Source organism: Hyperolius riggenbachi, chromosome 6 (assembly GCF_040937935.1).
Source record: "Hyperolius riggenbachi isolate aHypRig1 chromosome 6, aHypRig1.pri, whole genome shotgun sequence".
Classification (NCBI taxonomy): domain Eukaryota; kingdom Metazoa; phylum Chordata; class Amphibia; order Anura; family Hyperoliidae; genus Hyperolius; species Hyperolius riggenbachi.
In genome coordinates this window covers 345,785,460-345,804,138 of record NC_090651.1, presented here as the reverse complement: position 1 = coordinate 345,804,138, position 18,679 = coordinate 345,785,460, and the positions used below count along the sequence as shown (strand labels likewise).

Sequence of the window (18,679 nt, the reverse complement as noted above, 5' to 3'; positions counted from 1 at the left end):
TGTACCAGTATGGAAAATGTGTGAAGCCACACTGTGAAAAATGCATGGCTGTGGCTAAAGATCAAGCTCACCCCAACTGTTCTCTATGAAACCCTACTGTCCTCTTACTTGGTGGCCACCTCCTCTCACTCTCGCATTCAGGACTTCTCACGAGTGTCACCTTTTTTTTTGGAACTCTCTTCTATAGCTTTTGCATCATGCTCCGAGCCTGGAATTCTTCAGCCACACCCTTAAAGAGACACTGTAACATCAAAAAGTTCCCCTGGGAGGGTACTCACCTCGGGAGGGGGAAGCCTCAGGATCCCAATGAGGCTTCCCACGCCGTCCTCTGTCCCTCGGGGGTCTCACTGCAGCCCTCCGAACAGAGGCCCGACAAATCCGTCAGCTTGTTCAATATTTACCTTTCCAGGCTGCAGCGGGGGCGCTGTGTTGGCTCTCGGCTCTAAAGTACACGGAAATACCCGATCTCAGTCGGGTCCGCTCTACTGCGCAGGTGCCGGAGACTTGCGCCTGCACAGTAGAGCAGACCCAACGGCGATCGGGTATTTCCGCCTATTTCGGAGCCGAGAGCCGACACAGCGCCTGCGCAGGAGCCGGGAAGGTAAATATTTACATCGCCGTTGTTTGGAGGGCTGCAGCAAGACCCCCGAGGGACAGAGGACGGCGTGGGAAGCCTCATTGGGACCCTGAGGCTTCCCCCTCCCGAGGTGAGTACCCCCCAGGGGAACTTTTTGATGTTAGAGGTTTTCTTTAACATAAACCTCTTCAGACAAGCTTATCATTTGTCATATTGAGGCTCAATTCCCCAAGTGATGATCCAAATGTGCTCATTACAATCTTTGCAACATTTTGCATACTTTTTGTAATTACAATTACAATCCTAATGGAAAAACCGTAATCATGAAACATTGCGTGGAATTTCACAAAGTTACGACCATACACATATTTTTTCAAAATTACAAACATTTTTGTAATCACAATCGTTTTTGTGATTAAATTTTCCTAATGACTAAAATTTTCGTAATTATGAGTATTTTTCGGAATGGATTTTTGGGTAAAACACGAAGTTACAATTTTGTGTTACCCGTAATTTTGCGTAATTTTCTTGTTTTTACAAGAAATTACGAGTAACATGAAACTTGTGTTGAAATTACGAAAATGCTCATCACTATTAGCCCATTCATCCCCTCACCAAGTGTCTCCAACCCACTATCCTCTAGATTGTAAGCTCACAGGAACAGGGTCCTCCCCCATTATTCTTTTTTATCTTACTTTATCTATAGTATGAAAATGTAGCAGTATGGCTGACACAATGCAAAGGCACGATTGTGGCGTTCGAGATCACCCTTACTCAGGGCAGCCATTAGAAATTTTGGGGCCCCTCACACATCATGAAGCCTGCCCCCCCCCCCCCCCCTCCCTGGGCCCACTCACTGGTTGCTGTGCCCGCCCATTAGCCACCCCACCCCCATGTCTGTGCGCAAATTGCGCTGTGGCGAAAAATGTGCATGGCTCCGACACTGAAGAAAGCAGCATGCACAGCTTGATGTGGCAAAAGTGGCAGTGACCATGACATGTTGTGGGTGGAGCCAAATACTAGCAAAATACAGGTAGTGCCCGGTTAACAAATGAGATAGGGACTTGTAGGTCCGTTCTTATCCTTTATCCGTTCTCTTTTGTCTCCCTCTTTTCTTCCTGGTGCCCCAGTATAGGAAGCCAGGCATAGGTGCCCCCAGTATAGGTAGCCAGGTATAGGTTCCCCAGTATAGGTAGCCAGGTATAGGTGCCCCCAGTATAGGAAGCCAGGCATAGGTGCCCCCAGTACATGAAGCCAGGCATAGGTGCCCCCAGTATAGGTAGCCAGGTATAGGTTCCCCAGTATAGGTAGCCAGGTTTAGGTGCCCCCAGTATAGGAAGCCAGGCATAGGTGCCCCCAGTATAGGTAGCCAGGTATAGGTTCCCCAGTATAGGAAGCCAGGTATAGGTGCCCCCAGTATAGGTAGCCAGGTATAGGTGCCCCCAGTATAGCAAGCCAGGCATAGGTGCCCCCAGTATAGGTAGCCAGGTATAGGTTCCCCAGTATAGGTTAGCAAGGTATAGGTGCCCCCAGTATAGGAAGCCAGGTATAGATTCCCCAGTATAGGTTAGCAAGGTATAGGTGCCCCCCGTATAGGAAGCCAGGTATAGGTGCCCCCAGGATAGGTAGCCAGGCATAGGTTTCCCAGTATAGGAAGCCAGGCATAGGTGCCCCCAGTATAGGTAGCCAGGCATAGGTTTCCCAGTATAGGAAGCCAGGCATAGGTGCCCCCAGTATAGGAAGCCAGGCATAGGTGCCCCCAGTATAGGAAGCCAGGCATAGGTGCCCCCAGTATAGGTAGCCAGGTATAGGTTCCCCAGTATAGTATAGTAGTGCGCTCACTCATCTGCTCCCCATGTTCAAGCGCTGCTGTCACTCTTCTCTCAGTGCTGGAACGCCGTGTGCTGGTTAGTGAGCCACAGGCCCGCAGCCAGCACATGCGGCCCTTTCAGCACTGTGGGGGGGGGCAGGGCCCCCAAAAGCCCTGGGCCCCTCACTGCAGTGTCAATTGTCCCCCCCTGATGGCTGCCCTGCCCCTACTGTTCTCTATGAAGTGATCTTATTATTATTTTTTACATAGTGGTAAAATTAGACTTTTCTTAAACATACAAAGTTTGCCAGTCAAACAGCCAGGTGAGTTTATAAACACATAAACTTTTGATTGCAATATTTCACATTTTTGATTGAAGAAAAACTTTAAATATATTTTTTCGGTGCTAAATTTAAAGCAAAAATGAAGCAAAAATAAACTTAAGAGATAATGAAGTGTGTGTAGGACAGTATAGGAATATAATGACTTGGAAGCATACTTTTCATTACCTGTATTCTCTACTGTATGCAACGATAAAGGGGCATTAAGTTGCGGTGCAATTTTTTTGGGGCATTGCATTGTAATTTGCGTTGCGGCTTTAAAGAGACTCTGTAACAAAATTTTCAGCCTTATTTCTTTTATGGTATAAGTTCCTATACATGTTCTAATGTGGTCTGTCTTACTGCAGCCTTTCTTAGTTGCACAGTGGCTGTCTTATCTCTGTTATACAATCTAATCTTCTTTCCTATGACAGCTTTGTCGGGCTCAGGCAGGAATGTGCTGCTCTGCTTGTGATAGGTATAAGCTATACACACCCTCTCCACGCCCCCCTGCAGGCTCTATGTGAGTCACAGACTGAACTCCTCTCAGCCTATCACATGCCATGTCTTGTTTGTAAACACTGCCTAAAACTGGCAATTACAAGCCAGGATCGCAGCAGGGAGTGGCAGAAACAGCACAGAGGGGCCCAGGAGAACATAATCAATAGAATCGTATGCTTTTTATTGTAAGAATTTTAGAGTACAGATTCTCTTTAACGTTGCATCAAAACGCAACGTAATACTGTGAAACAGGCCTTACTATAGGAAAGTTAAAAGGGTCATTATGCCTGCTTTGTTTTATAGCTTAAGGCTGCTTTCACAGTGGGACGTTACAGGCGCACGTTAGAGCAGCCTGTCGCACAGCTCAACTCACAGTAATGAAAAATCAATGGGCTGTTCACAGTGCCCACGTTGCGTTACAGTGTAACGCTGCACGTTCAATGAAAGTGCAGCATGCTGTGCGTTATACGCGGTTTTAGCTGCGTTAGACTTTTTGCACATGCTCAGTAATGTTGTTTTTTTTAGTTTTTGTCCGTGTAGGAGAGGAGGAGGGGAGAGTCCGCTATTGTGTTTAGCCACATGGGTAATTAATATTCACTGCACTGCAGTGTTTACTTCCTGGAGCGGCCGCTTATTGGCTGGCGGGTCCATGTGACCATGTGAATGAAAACGGCGCACCAAGAGATGCATAACGCATCTCTTGGTAACGTCCAAATTTAACCCCACCATGCGTTGCGTTAGACGAACGTTATGGGATCATAACGTCGCCTCTAACGCAACGTCCCTGTGTGAAAGAGCCCTAAAAGACAGAGTGTGGTCTCTAAGCTGCAAGTATGACAGAATGATGCAACGTCATAAAAAAAAGCTATATCACCGAAAACAAAAATATGAGATTCTTTTCTTTGCCACTAATTCATTATCAACATACATTTCATTATATCATAAGTTTTTTCGCTTCAGGTTTGCTTTCAACAAAAAAGGTAAAATATGTCTAGAAAGTTCCTTTGTATTTTAAAGGGAAAAAAAGTCCCAGTAAATCTCATTGCCTGGAAGGACCGGTGTTATGATGAATGGTTGGGCCCTCGGTGAGCAGCTACAGGCCAGGGAAGGAATTGTGTGTGCTGTAACCTCTGCTGCTGCTGGGTGTGAGTGAATTAATCAGGGAGGGGAGGGGGGGCTCCTATGCTAATGAGGGAGTACATTAGCATAATAATCCACTAAGGTGAGTGTCACATGAGAAGCTAATCACAGCAGAGAGATTATTTTTGTACAGAGAATTGCAGCTGCTCTGGGAACTGACACACAAAGTAATCAGCCTCAATGGTTTATTTAACAACCTAATAGGGCCCACACACGTGGCAATTTTCCAGGCAATTTCAAATTATTATCAGTCATGCCAATTGAAAACAATCGCATTGACATCAAAAGAAACCACACACATTGCAATTCGATGACAACCAAATCAAAATGCTTTATGTATTTTGATTGCCTCTCTTTCAATCACACACACCAGCTCATTACATGTTTTTGGAAGAATCAGATATGTTTTTTTTTGTTTTTTGTTTTTTTTTTTTCCTTCTTTTAATAGAGCAAGTCTCTTTTGCTATTTTTAATGTCTGAGCTCCTTTCTTCCATGTGCAATATCTCCCTCCATGAGGAAAACTACCGCTCTTCTATGTACAGTATTTCCTGTACAGCATTCCCTACCTTGCAGACCACGTCTTGTCTTCTATCAGCAACCTCTTCCCATATAGAGCAGTTCCACTCTTCCATGTGCAACTGCACCTTCCATATAGCCCACAACCACTTTTCAATGTGCAGTACCTCCTACCTTACAGACCAGTTACCATCTTCCATGTGCAACTCCTCCCTCCATGTAAAGCAGGTCCACTCTTCCATGTGCAACTCCTCCCTCCATGTAAAGCAGGTCCACTCTTCCATGTGCAACTCCTGTCTATGTAGAGCAGTTCCCGTCTTCTATGTGCAATTCATCCTTCCTTGGAGAACAGTTCCCTTCTTCCATGTGCAACTCCTCTTTCCATGTAAATCAGTTCCAGTCTGCCATGTGCAACTCCTTCCATGTAGACAATTTCCGCTATTCTATGTGCAACTCTTCCTTTCGTGTAAAGCAGTCCCACTCTTCCATATGTAACTACTCCTTCCATGTAGAGCAGAACCACTCTTTCATGTACAACTTCTTCCATGTAAAGCAGTTCCTCTTCCATGTGCAACTCCTGTCCATGTAGAGCAGTTCCACTCTTCCATGCACCAACTACTGTCCATGTAGAGCAGTTCCACTCTTCCATGCACCAACTACTGTCCATGTAGAGCAGTTCCACTCTTCCATGCACCAACTACTGTCCATGTAGAGCAGTTCCACTCTTCCATACACCAACTACTGTCCATGTAGAGCAGTTCCACTCTTCCATGTGCAACTCCTGTCCATGTAGAGCAGTTCCACTCTTCCATGCACCAACTACTGTCCATGTAGAGCAGTTCCACTCTTCCATACACCAACTACTGTCCATGTAGAGCAGTTCCACTCTTCCATGCACCAACTACTGTCCATGTAGAGCAGTTCCACTCTTCCATGCACCAACTACTGTCCATGTAGAGCAGTTCCACTCTTCCATGCGCAACTCCTCCTTCCATGTAGAAAAGTTCCACTCTTTTTTATGTGCAACTCCTGTCCATGTAGAGCAGTTCTACTTTTCCACGTGTAATTCCTACTTTTATAGATCAATTCCATGTGTAGCAGCTATCCACAGCTAATTTCATTTTATAAGGGCATCAGGTCCCTGTTTCCAATTGCAATTACTCCACCTATCCCCGACAAAATTCATACATGCATGTGCAGTCCTTTCTTCTTCATGTAGTTTACAACATACTCCTCTCCTCTGCGCAGCTGTCAGCACTCCCTCCAATGTGGCCAAAGTCAAATTCCCAAGTACCAAAAGAGGAGGAATTAGTGGTTAACTTGGAAATTTAGTTTTAGGGTTTCCACCAAAATGTCCCTAATAGAAAGAGTGGGTTCTGCTTGTAGTGGCCATGGAAAAAGTCCAGATTTGGGATCTCAGATGCAAAGGTCTTTCCACCTGACGAGAGAAATGCTAGAAATCACTGTGTTTCAAAGCCCAACTCTAACCAATAGGTTGGAGTTGGGCTTTTTTTCCCCAGATAATTTGCTACACTTAGCATTTCAGTGACTGTGTTTGTCTATGTAGTAACTCCTTGATTAGATAATGGCTAGTAAATCAACTTTTAACATAACTGGTCAGGAGATAAAATATAGAGAAACCGAGAGCCCAATATACTGTAGTATGTTAAAACATAAACGAAGTAAGGCAAATCAGTGAGAAGAATATACTCACAAACGTGGGTTACCACACAGGCAACCACTGTATAAGCAGGTGAGGAGATTAGACCTGTCCTCACTCAGGGCTAAGAAGTCGCTCTCTGTAGATGAGAAAAAGCGGTAGATCACCCCTCCACCAGGGGTGGACACGATTTTGCAGTAGGAAAACAGAGGCGCCAGCAGAATAGAAGTGGATAAAACCTTTAAAATTTGCTTGGAGGAAGTGGTGGACTTACCTCCATAAAGCAGACACGAAAGACTGTCTGAAAAAAAACAATCACATTTAGTATATAGTACCCCAAAAGTGCAATGCGTTTCGCAGGCCGAGCCTGCTTCATCAGGCTATAAACATGGGGACAAAACAGAATTCCAGCAATAGCAGGTGTAGCGCCTCAGTTAACCACATAACTGGTCAGGAGGTAGGTACTTCCTGCCCCATAGACTGCCCTTGCTAGTGAATGCAATCTTCTCTGAAAGCTCAGTTGGTGCCACACCTAATTACAGTCTATGCAGCAAGAGTCCAAGCAGCAGCTACATCCATAAACTCTGTTTGTAAAGCCCCTCACACTTGATAGATGTTGGCTGTTCGGGGCCATCTCTGCCAAGAACCTAGCGTCTGTATGGTAGCCACAAGAGATTTGTAGTGTCGGATCATTTCTAAAGAGCCAGGGTCTGTTCTAGCTACAATGGGGCCGTGGGCAAAAATTACATTGGGCCCCCTAACTCCTCCCCCCACATCACCAGAGCTGGCTGACCATCTCGCCCAATGTGATTAGTGGTCCCTCTGGGGCCCCTGCAGAATATGTGCACTCACCTGTCCTACCAGTGCGCACCTCCTTCACTCTGTGAGCCTCGGCATTCATCCTCTGCTTGGGTCACAGTTTGCCCCATTGTTTTCCTCCTTACTCCTCCTATTTCACGCCGGTCCATACTCCCTCCTGAGCCTCCTCTTCCCTTATAGCAACAGAACAAGCTCCTAGCCTGTAGGCTACTGAAGGATCTGCATGGCATTCAATCCAGAACTGCCCAAGATTGAGCCCCAATTTTATGGGCGACAGTTATTGTGCGTTTGTATGCAACCTTACTTTCGGAAGTCAGCTGCTTCAGGTCATGTGATCACACTTTTTAAGCAACCCCGAGCCGAAGCTCAGGTTCAAAACTAGATAGTAACCTGAAGAGAGGGAAGTTTCAGGTCCTATTGAGGCTTCTCTCAGAGGTCTGATGTCCCCCGTCGCTGAGCACGGCCCCTCTCAAAATTGGGTCTGCGCTTATCCTCTGTTACGCATGCGTCCGTGCAGTAGTCACTCGAGCACGGGTGTGCATGCGCAGTAGCATGGAGCTAATCTTCCGGGAGGCCGTGCTCAGTGACTGTGGACATCAGAGCGCAGAGGAAAGCCTTAAAGAGACTCTGTAAGATCAAAAACATCCCCTGGGGGGTACTCACCTCGGGTGGGGGAAGCCTCCGGATCCTAATGAGGCTTCCCACGCCGTCCTCCGTCCCTCAAGGGTCTCGCTGCAGCCCTGTGAGTACCCCCCCAGGGGACGTTTTGACGTTACAGATTCTCTTTAATAGGATCTTGAGGCTTCCCTCACTGTGGGTAAATATCTTATTTTGTACAAACTTTCAGGGCTGGTGCACACCAAGAGCGCTTCTGAGCGCTTTTAAAATCGCCAGCGCTTGAAAAGCGCTTGGCTAATGTATTTGAATGGGATGGAGCACACCAGAGCGATGAGCTTTTTTCCCAAATGCAAAAACGGGTCTTGCAGCATTTTTGCTGATTTCTGAGGCGATTCAGCCTCAATGTTAAGTATAGGAAAGTGGAAAATCGCTCTGAAAAGCGGTAGATTAGAGCGATTTTCCAAACGTTCTTTGTTACAGAAGCTGTTCAGTTACAGCTCTACTGTAACAAAATATAAAAACCGCTACACCAAAACGCTCCAAAAATCGCTAGGCATGATTAGAAAATCGCTCTGCACATTCTTAGAATCGCTTTGAAAAATAACTTCAAAAAGCTCTGAGCGTTTACGATTACGCTAGCGCTTTTTGGTGTGCACCGGCCCTAAGACAGTATTGGTAGGTGTAAAAACCTCATTTGAAATGATACTTTAATTGGGTAACAGCACTACATTACCATATAGTTCTATCCCCATAGGTTTTTTTGTATATATATATATATATATATATATATATATATATAATTTTTTTTTTCATTCGGTTGAATCTCTGTTTTAAGCAGCGCTGGAAATCACGTCAGCTTATTATTTTTAGCTATGTTTTTTTTCCCCCTTTCTTCACCTATTATTAAATCTTCCGCCGCTCGTTCATGGATTTGACATGTCTAGCGTCTCCTGCAAATCCCAGGGACTCCGATGTATTTATTGTCACAATAATTTAAATGCAGTAAGATGAACCCGAGATGAGAGGGGATTGTGCTCAGCGAGTGGAGACCCCCGGAGAGGGAGCTGGTGCGGCGGAGAGAAGTGTGCGGGAAAGTGGAATCATTTTACTTTTTGATGATGTAAATGGCGTAATGAGGACGGACGCCGGGGCCAGGATAATACTCTGACCGATAGATTGCCCATTGTTTCCTAACTTGAATTTCATCCTTGCTCTGCCATGGGAAATGTAATCAAGAAAACCATCCCGGCACCATCTGGCCCGCTGAACGCCAGCCAGTATATATCATAGCTGTGCATGAGGAGGCAGAGCTATACACGGGAGGCCGATCTGTGCTTTAACACCGCATGAAAAACCAAAGCAATATGACTGACACATATTTTATACACTATACCACTGTAAAACAATATGCAGCCACAGCGCTCCTCACTTATGTGGTCTTTGAGGGACTAAAACCAGCCTTAAAGAACAACTATCAAAGAAACTGGTCTTCTGTAAACCCCACATACCTATAGAGCTTTTAGCCAACAACACTAGAAAGCTTTTCACAGCCTCTGTGAAAAAAAAGCCTTACCAGCTGTTTGTAGCATTATGTGTCGGCATCAGGTTAGAGGCTAGAGCTATACCATGTAGCTAGGTTACACTTCTCTGTCACTTTTCACGGAGGATTGATTTACTGTTTGTTTCTGCCCTGCCTGCTTTCTCAGAGGTCATGTGAGAACAGCTGAGGGATTTTTAGATACAGAGAAGGATCTGAAACAAACTTGAGCCATAGGGAAACATGAACAACACCTTGCATATCAGTTGTCCTTTCAGTTATAACTGACAACAACTGATATATAACTGACAGCAACTGTTATATTTGAGTTCTGCCAAAATCTTGTCACCACTGGAAGGAATCTTCGTAAGAAGAAAATGGTGGGCTTCTGAGTGGAACTGATGGCGAGGTAACTATGTAACATTCATTTGCAGGTACATCATGTGTGTATTTAAAATGATTTTTCTCAGTTCAGATTTACTTTGATTAGTCAGAAAAAATGACTGGCATTCCATTTTAGCATAGAAACTGCACTGATAAGACATTGAGTACAGTATCTGAGTCAATGCATTATCTACCATCACATTCAAGTGAACTGAGCTGAAGCAGGAGGATAAACTGCATGTGGTGTCCCTTCTTCTCTATGATATATATATATATATATATATATATATATATATATATATATATATATATATATATATATATATATATATACGGTATATATATTGAATCTTTACATCCTATGAGGACCTAATGTTTTTGGAGGAACATTGTTTTGAAAGACCTAGTGTCTCTGGAGGAACGCTGTTTCAGGAAATCACTGGTACCAGTGGGTGTGAAAATTTTCAGTTATAGGGGCAAGTGTGTGAGTCTGGGGTGAGTTTGGGGTGAGGCGTGAGTTGTGGATTGGAGTTGCGGGGTGGCTTGATCCACCACTGCTTGGCGCTTTTTAAGATTTGTATTCTTGATAGTTAATAAAAATTATGATATTTTAAAATTGATAACAAGTGTTTTTGGTGATTCTATTGGGACATACGCCCTCCTGACTTTTCCTGTAAAAATGTGTACTTTTTTTTTTTTTTTGCAAGTTGCTTTTATGGAGGGAAATTTTTGAGGTTTCGGCAACCAGATCTCGGTGTATTTTTGGTTCACTATAAATGGCAGCCAAATTAATTGTGCACAGTTTATCCATTCCCGTTTTATATAAACGCTGTGGCTTCCTACCTAAATCCTCCCCCCCATCAGCCCCCCTTCCCCATCACTTATCCCCACCAAGCAACAACACAAATTCCTTTGGCAAGCAGGTAATGGCAATCAGGCAGTGTTTGATATGTGAGTGATAATGAACACTGGGATTGCAATAAAAGTTTGAAGTCCTCGGAGCTGCTGGACGTCAACATTCATTAGGCTCAGATCTCTCTGGGATGATAACAGCAGTTCTGCAATGTAGACACACTCATAAAATCATCAGATTTCCAGTCCTTAAAGTTCAATATTTGAAATAATACCAGCGGAACCCCGGGAATAAGTTTAGAGAGTTGGAGCCCGTTATTGACACCGGGGGCATAACAATAGAACCTGCAAGGGAGGCAGCAGCAGGGGGCCCAGAAGCCACAGGGGGCCCTGTCCTGGGCAAGGAGAGAAAAAAACTTTATGCTCTCTGTGCAGTTGTTCTAATGCATCTGCTCAGCTACTGATCACGAATCATACAAAGTTTTGCAGACAAAGATTTGTAAACAGGGGGCCCCACCCAAAGTTTCACAGGGGGGCCCTATCCAAAGTTTCGCAGGGGGCCCAGTGATTTCTAGTTACGCCCCTGATTGGCACATAACCAACCACATAGCAGGATAATACACTTACATGGCACCATGATTCACCGAGTATAAGCTGGGACGGGAGCCTATATTCACTCTAAAAATTAAATAACAGCCATAGACACAAATCCTGAAGCCTCACAGCAAAATTTGGATTGTTACCATGAAAATGTCATGCCTCTGTGTCCCTTCTGCGCTGCTATCAGCCTCTACCGCGCTGCTCCCCCCCCCCAATCTATCGACAGCCAATTTGTCGGTAGGCTAACGGGAGGAAAGGGTGTCTCTTGCAGGAGGAGCACTCCAGCAAAACTCCTCCTCTGGCATTAGGAACGCCCCTTCCCTGCCTCTCAATGCCCCTTCCCCGCCCCTTACTCGCCTCTCCCTCGCCACTCTGCGCTCTATGATAAGAAGCACAGAGCCAGAGCTGCAGCGTCCTGACCTTGAGGTCATAGCCATTTTTTTTTTTTGCAAAAACAAAAGTTGAGCATTACAAGGCGCTGGAGTAGCGGTGACGGATGCTACCTGATCCAGCTAGCAGAGCAGTATTTCTGGAAAGGCCGCAAGGGCCCGGGCTTCGGAATGCTGAAACCCAAGGGGCACCTAGACATGAAATAGGGGTTTATGCAAATGACAGAGAAGGCTGAAAATGGGAAGCAACACATGAAAACGGGAAGCTGATTCTCATGGGAACTGTACATAAAAGAGAGGCTGCAGTACACGGATGTTACATATGGATGAGGGGGCTGCACATGGAATGGGAGGGCTGCTGCTGCACTTGGAAGGGAAGCCTCAACACACTTGGCCAAGGGGCCGGGAAATATAAATCCAGCCTTGCCGGCTAGCCCACTGGATCAGGTAGTATGTTTTTTTTAAACTAAACCGTCTCGGGTTCTCTTTAAGTGTCAAGGAAACTTCAGAATATGAAACATTGCTAGCCTGATTCTCTGAGAACTTTCATGGGTCGATGTTGAGGACCATCTTCTTCTGGCTTTTCACTTTTGCTCTATCTTCTTTTCGCACTACTTAAAGGCTACCCGAACTGAAATGTGACATAATGAGATAGACGTGTGTATGTACAGTGCCTAGCACACACATAACTATGCTGCGTTCCTTTTTCTCTTTCTCTGCCTGAAAGAGTTAAATATCAGATATGTAAGTGGCTGACTCAGTCCTGACTCAGACAGGAAGTGACTACAGTGTGACCCTCACTGATAAGAAATTCCCCTTTTTACCTCTTTCCTGCTCTCAGAAGCCATTTTCTGCTAGGAAAGTGTTTTATAGTTGGAATTTCTTATCAGTGAGGGTCACACTGTAGTCACTTCCTGTCTGAGTCAGGACTGAGTCAGCCACTTACATACCTGATATTTAACTCTTTCAGGCAGAGAAAGAAAAACAGGAATGCAGCATAGTTATGTGTGTGCTAGGCACTGTACATACACATGTCTATCTCATTATGTCACATTTCAGTTCGAGTATCCTTTAAATTGTTCCTGCTATTTGTAGCCTCCTGCAGAAGACTTCCTTTCACCTCCTGCCCCGGTGACCATAACGGATGATGATAACTTTGAAGCATGTTCAATGTTACAAATAAGAAGATACCAATAATCAGATTTCAACTATGTAACCAATAAATAAATATGTAATTTATTTATTTATTATTTATTTATTGTATTTATAAAGCGCCAACATATTACGCAGCGCTGAAATAATAATGTAATAATAAATGTAATTGATAAACAGAAAAAGATTCGATATAACGCCAATCCAAACCTATCTATTTTCAAATAATTTAAATTTAAAATGTGAGCAGCAGCCATTTTCACAGCAGGAGACCAGGTCGTGTGACCTCTTAAACTGCAGCAGCTTCTAATCGCTTTCATTGTTGTTTACATAACACAGTCACCACATGCAGAAACATCTCCTGCAAACTCAGCATCAGTCAGCCTTTCAGTTGTAATGGCTACAAAGCATGGAGCACCATAGGCGGTAACGGGAGAGCTGCGGTGAGGCGATCTTTTGATGCCTGCCGTTTTTAAGCAGATGTAAATGTGAATGTGAAGAAAGCTGAATAATTTGCTTGGAGTTCTTTGAAGGAGAGCTGACGTCAGAACAATACAAAGGCTGCCATGTTTGTTCCCTTTATGCAATACATTTTAAAACTATTAGGCCTGGAACCCACTGAAATCAGCAAACGCAAAACTCAACCGCTAGCGTTTTGTCTGAGCGGTTTGCAAGCGGATTCATGCACGTTTTTGGTCGTGTTTTGCAACATTGTATTTTTTTGCCCAGCGGGTGCGTAGCGTTTTGCGTTTTGCGTTTTTATCCTGATTGGTCCTGTGAATTATTTTTAATTTTGTAACAGTGTGCTGAACCGCAAAACGCTAGCAAAACCGCTCAGTTTAGGTTTTGCTGAGCGTTTCTGCTAGCGTTTCAATACTTTACATTGAAGCGCTAACGCTCCCAAAATGCTGCAGGTCCTGCGTTTGCGTTTCTGGGAAACGCAAACGCTCCTGTGGAAGTTGCCCCATCCATTAACATTAGCCCAGCGTTTTGGCAAACTGCTAGCGTATCACAGTGCTGCCAAAACGCTGCCAAAAGCGCTCCTGTGGGTTCCAGCCCTTATGATGATCTTGTCATGACTTCAGTAAAAGGGATGGTCATTGAGATGAGATGCTAATATTTCTGAGCTGATGCAAATGGTATGCTAATTGTATGCAGATATAGACAGCTTGGAAATAGGCCAATTAAACACAAGAGCTGCTGTATGCATACATTGACATATTTTTGTATCAACTCAGAATTCTTAACATCTCATTGTCTAATCCTAATCCATCCAATGTTTTTCTGCCAGGAAACATACGTTACAACAGTTGACAGTAAAGATACATAAGATGTTTCTCTCACTGGCCTGGACTTTAAGGCTTTGATGATTAGTTTTGCTGTATTTAGTGAGCCTTTTTTGCTGTATTGTCAGGAGTCGGAGCTCCCACAGCACATGATTGTCTTCCGGAGCCGAAGAAAGCGATCCGTGTTGTCCCAGCTTCTGGGTAGACTGCCAAAGATTCAGTGCCAAGTTTGCTTTATACCTCCCAACAACTTTGGAATTTGTTGTTCCTGTCTTGTGAAGGACTGCAACATCCGGCTGTGAGCCTCGCTGCCCGGTCCTGTATTAGCCCGCTTCTCCATGCTGACCTTGCCTTACTATCTGGGAAATCAGATGCATTCTCCAGATAAAATGCATGCATTGACCTCTAGTGTATCAATAAAATTTACAAAGCTACATTTCTGTATATATTTTATTTTTGTTTGTCTCCTTGTCACACCTCAACCTAAAGAAACTTTGGTGCTCTGTGGTGCCCCTCCTCTGTGGTGCTCCCCCTGTGGTACCCGTTCTCTGTAGTGCACCTCTTCTGTGGTGCCCCTCCTAGGTGGAGCCAGGTGCCCCTCCTCTATGGTGCATAATGCCCCTCCTCTGTGGTTCCCCCCCTCCCGCTGCGGAGCCCCTCCTCTTTAGTGCCTGGTGCTCCTCCTCTGTGGTGCACCTCCACTGTGGTGCCAGGCATCATATAAGACCAACAAGTACATGTTCACCATGACTTCCCCCCCCCATAACCCCATCGAAATTTCGCGTTACTATAATTACGCATGCGAAATTTGCTATTACGATGCGAAATTATGGTAGCGTAATTGCCATTAAAATCGTAATTGAAAATACCGTAAGCGTAATTTTCAACGCGTAATTTCGCGTTTCGTTCATAACGTAATTTTGCGTTAAACCATAACGTAATTTCGCGTTAAACCATAACGTAATTTCGCATTTCTTCGTAATTTCGCGAATTTCGTAATTACTTGTTAGCAGGGTTGCTCGCGAATTTTCGCCAAAGGCATTTTCGTCTGCATGGCGAATTTTGATGCGAAATATCACTGCATGGAGAATTTTATATGCGAAATAGCATTCCGTAACGCGAAAACGACGCGAAAATTAACGCTTACAGTAATATGAACTATTGCGAAATTACGTTATGTAACTACGCTTACAAACGGTTGCATGCAAGGCAAACATATTTTCGCGATACCCACTATAATGCGAAAATTATGCAAAAATTACGCTTACGCGTAATTTCGTGAAATCCTTCTTCATTACGATTATGTACTTACGGCCATAATCGTAATTACACTAATTACGCGAAATTTCGCAAAATCGTAATAAAGTCATTACGCTCATCTCTACATGACCACCATGACATTCTCTATTACAAGTACATTTACTATGGCCACCTATAACCACATGCCCGAAGACTGGAGTTCAAGGATGAGAATACACCCGACAGCTGTGAAATCTCAATGTCTTTGCTTCCAGCACAGTAAGTGGTATGGCACTGTTCATTTTGGCCTTGAAGCAGTTTTGGAGTGGTGGTCTTCAGTGCTCCATCCAAATGGACCGAGCGTTAAGAGTCCATTATTGACTTGGTGTAAAAACGACCTCAGTGCCAGACTAAGCAGAGTTGAACAAACAAGAGTAGCACCATCTGCAGTCTGTTCACAATAGAAATATGAAATCTGGATGGAGCTGGCCCCTGAGGACTGCTATTGGTTGTTTTTAGGGAAGCTCATTCACATTCTGCGGAGTTGAAATTTCTGCATTTCCGATCGGAATTCAGGAAAACGGAAATCGGAATTCTGCGGAAATTTGATTTACCGCAACTTGGTCATTTTAGCCCAATCACAGAACTCTGAAGCATTGGACCAGTCAGAGAATGCAGTTTGTCGTCCCCCCCCCCCCCCCCCCCCCTGCAAAAATCTGATTACTGTAGTTATTTTAGACCAATCACAAGATTCCGTTTTTCTGATTTCAAATTGTATTGTCATTTTGTGTTTTGCCTTCTCTGATGCAAAAAAAAAATGACAAAATATTCCTCTGAAAATCGGAAATCGAGAAGATGGAAATCGGAAATTATCAACAGGGCCGGCGCTACCGTAGAGGCAAAGGGGGCAATTGCCCCAGGGCCCCAGAGCTTGTAGGGGCCTCAGTGGCTACAAGAGGAAAAACATTTTTTTCAAAAAGACCTTATAGTTTTTGAGAAAATCGATTTTAAAGTTTCAAAGGAAAAAAAATACACATTAAAAAACCAGCCGACTTTAACGGTTAATAGCAAATCCACGTTAAATGCTAGGAACTCTAAATTTGCAGGATATGTTAAGGAGATCATTGTGAATAAGAGGAAAAACAATTTTTCAAAAAGACCTTATAGTTTTTGAGAAAATCAATTTTAAAGTTTTAAAGGAAAATAGTATACTTTTAAATGCGATAAATGTCACTTTTAGTAGCAAACCTGACGGTAGTGTAATTTTACATGTATCAAACGAAAGAGCAATAAATTTCCAGGGGGTCTATACGCAGCCGCAGCGCTTTGGCCAGGGATCGCTATACAGCCTCAATATGGCTGTATGAAGATTCCTGGCATTTTTTCCTATTTTCCCAATTTTTTTTTTTTGTATGTTTAGCCCATTCGCGTTCCGTCGTTTTCACTTGAGCAGTGTTCACCTCCCATTCATTAGCCTATAACTTTATCACTACTTCTCACAATGAACTGATCTATATCTTGTTTTTTCCGCCACCAATTAGGCTTTCTTTGGGGGGTACATTTTGCTAAGAGCCACTTTACTGTAAATGCATTTTAACAGGAAGAATAAGAAAAAACGAAAAAAATCATTATTTCTCAGTTTTCAGCCATTATAGTTTTAAAATAATACATGCCTCCATAATTAAATCTCACATATTGTATTTGTCCATATGTTACGGTTATTACACCGTTAAAATTATGTCCCTATCACAATGTATGGCGACAATATTTTATTTGGAAATAAAGGTGCATTTTTTCCATTTTGCATCTATCACTACTTACAAGTTTAAAATAAAAAAAAAATATAGAAATATTTCATCTTTACATTGATATTTAAAAAGTTTAGACCCTTAGGTAAATATTTAATTTTTTTTCATTGTAATGGGTTTTTTTTATATTAAACAATTTATTTGGGTATTTTTGGGAGGGTGGGATATAAACCATAGTTTTTTAATGTAATTGTGTGTTTGATTTTAATTTTTTTTACTTTTTGTTGTAGTTTTACTCTTTGGCCACAAGATGGCGGCCATGAGTTTGTTTACATGACGTCACTCTAAGCGTAACACACGCTTAGAGTGACGCATCGGGGAGGGAACAGCCAGAAAAAGCGAAGCTTCCGAGAGAAGCTGTCGCATTTTCAACGGGGGAGAGGAATCAGTGATCGGGCACCATAGCCCGATTCACTGATTGCCTGGCTAACGAACCGTGGGCCGGGAGCGCGCGTGCACGCGCGCGATCGGCCGCGGGAGCACGCAGTAGCGCGCATGGTTCCTGGACGCAGTTTCTACGTCCAGGAACCAAAATAGGTTAGAGTGTGGGAATTTTTTTTTTTAATTCTGTGGGGTCCCCACTCCTGAAACGTTTTAACCCCTTGTCCGACCGATTGGAGCTTCACACACTGACTATACCAGCTGCAAAAAAGGTCCCTTAATGCCGATTTTTGTTCAGGGGTATCTGTTGGGGGGCCCTCCAGGTTTATTTTGCCCTGGGGCCCCATTGTTGCTTAAACCGGCCCTGATTATCAATGGCAAAAAATCGGCATTTCCGACCATCCCTAGTTTTTTCGGCCCTAGGTGGGGTTATAGACAGTAGTCATAAGCAGCCAATGGACAGAGATAAGTGTACCAGTCATTAATCAGACTTGCTGTAATGTGTTTTTCGTTTTGCTGTGTTGTCAGGATGCAGAGACCGTGGTCGTGTTCCGGAACAAAAGATCCATTTGGAACATGCTTAAAAAGATTCACTGCAAGCCTTGCTTCATCCTGCCACACGGCTGGACCGTCTGCTGCTCCTTCTAAACAGCTGTGTTTTTACTACCTGCGAGGAGCCAGTCGGATTCCTGCAACACCTCCTCTTATGGAAGCCATTAACAAGCTTTCCAATCTCCAGCGCTATTGGTGGACTGGTAAATTGCCTGTAAATAGTATGCATACTTACTGAACAGCACCAGCACGATTTACCTTTCCTTGGCATGAATAAAATGTAACAAGATTCTTTGCTGTCTGTTTGGTGTTTCTGTGGTTCGGTGGAATTCTGAACAGGAGCCATAGAAAGTGGTATCACGCCCAGGGCCAGATTACTGGAAGCACAACAAAGGCCCGGGCCTTGGGCGGCTGCAGCCTAATGGAGCACCTGGTCATGGATACATATGAAGGAGGAGGCCGCAAATTGGGAGCATCACATGAAAAAGGGAAGATAATGTCCGAGGGAGCTGTACATTAAAGAGATGTGCTGCAGTA

At 43.9% G+C, this 18,679-nt stretch overlaps 1 protein-coding gene across 2 annotated transcripts in view; it reads left to right on the top strand.

Annotated features, from left to right (window-relative positions):
* The window catches only part of LOC137521801 (sialic acid-binding Ig-like lectin 8), a 283,306-nt gene extending 264,873 nt beyond the window's left edge, over positions 1-18,433 (top strand). The window contains exon 11 of one of the 2 annotated variants that reach the window (XM_068241540.1): positions 18,119-18,433. The gene's annotated coding sequence lies outside the window, so the exon portion shown is untranslated. Of the gene's footprint in view, positions 1-14,290; positions 14,562-18,118 lie in introns of those variants that run through there. The other variant, XM_068241541.1, reaches the window with a different exon arrangement.
* Positions 18,434-18,679: the final 246 nt, after the last annotated feature.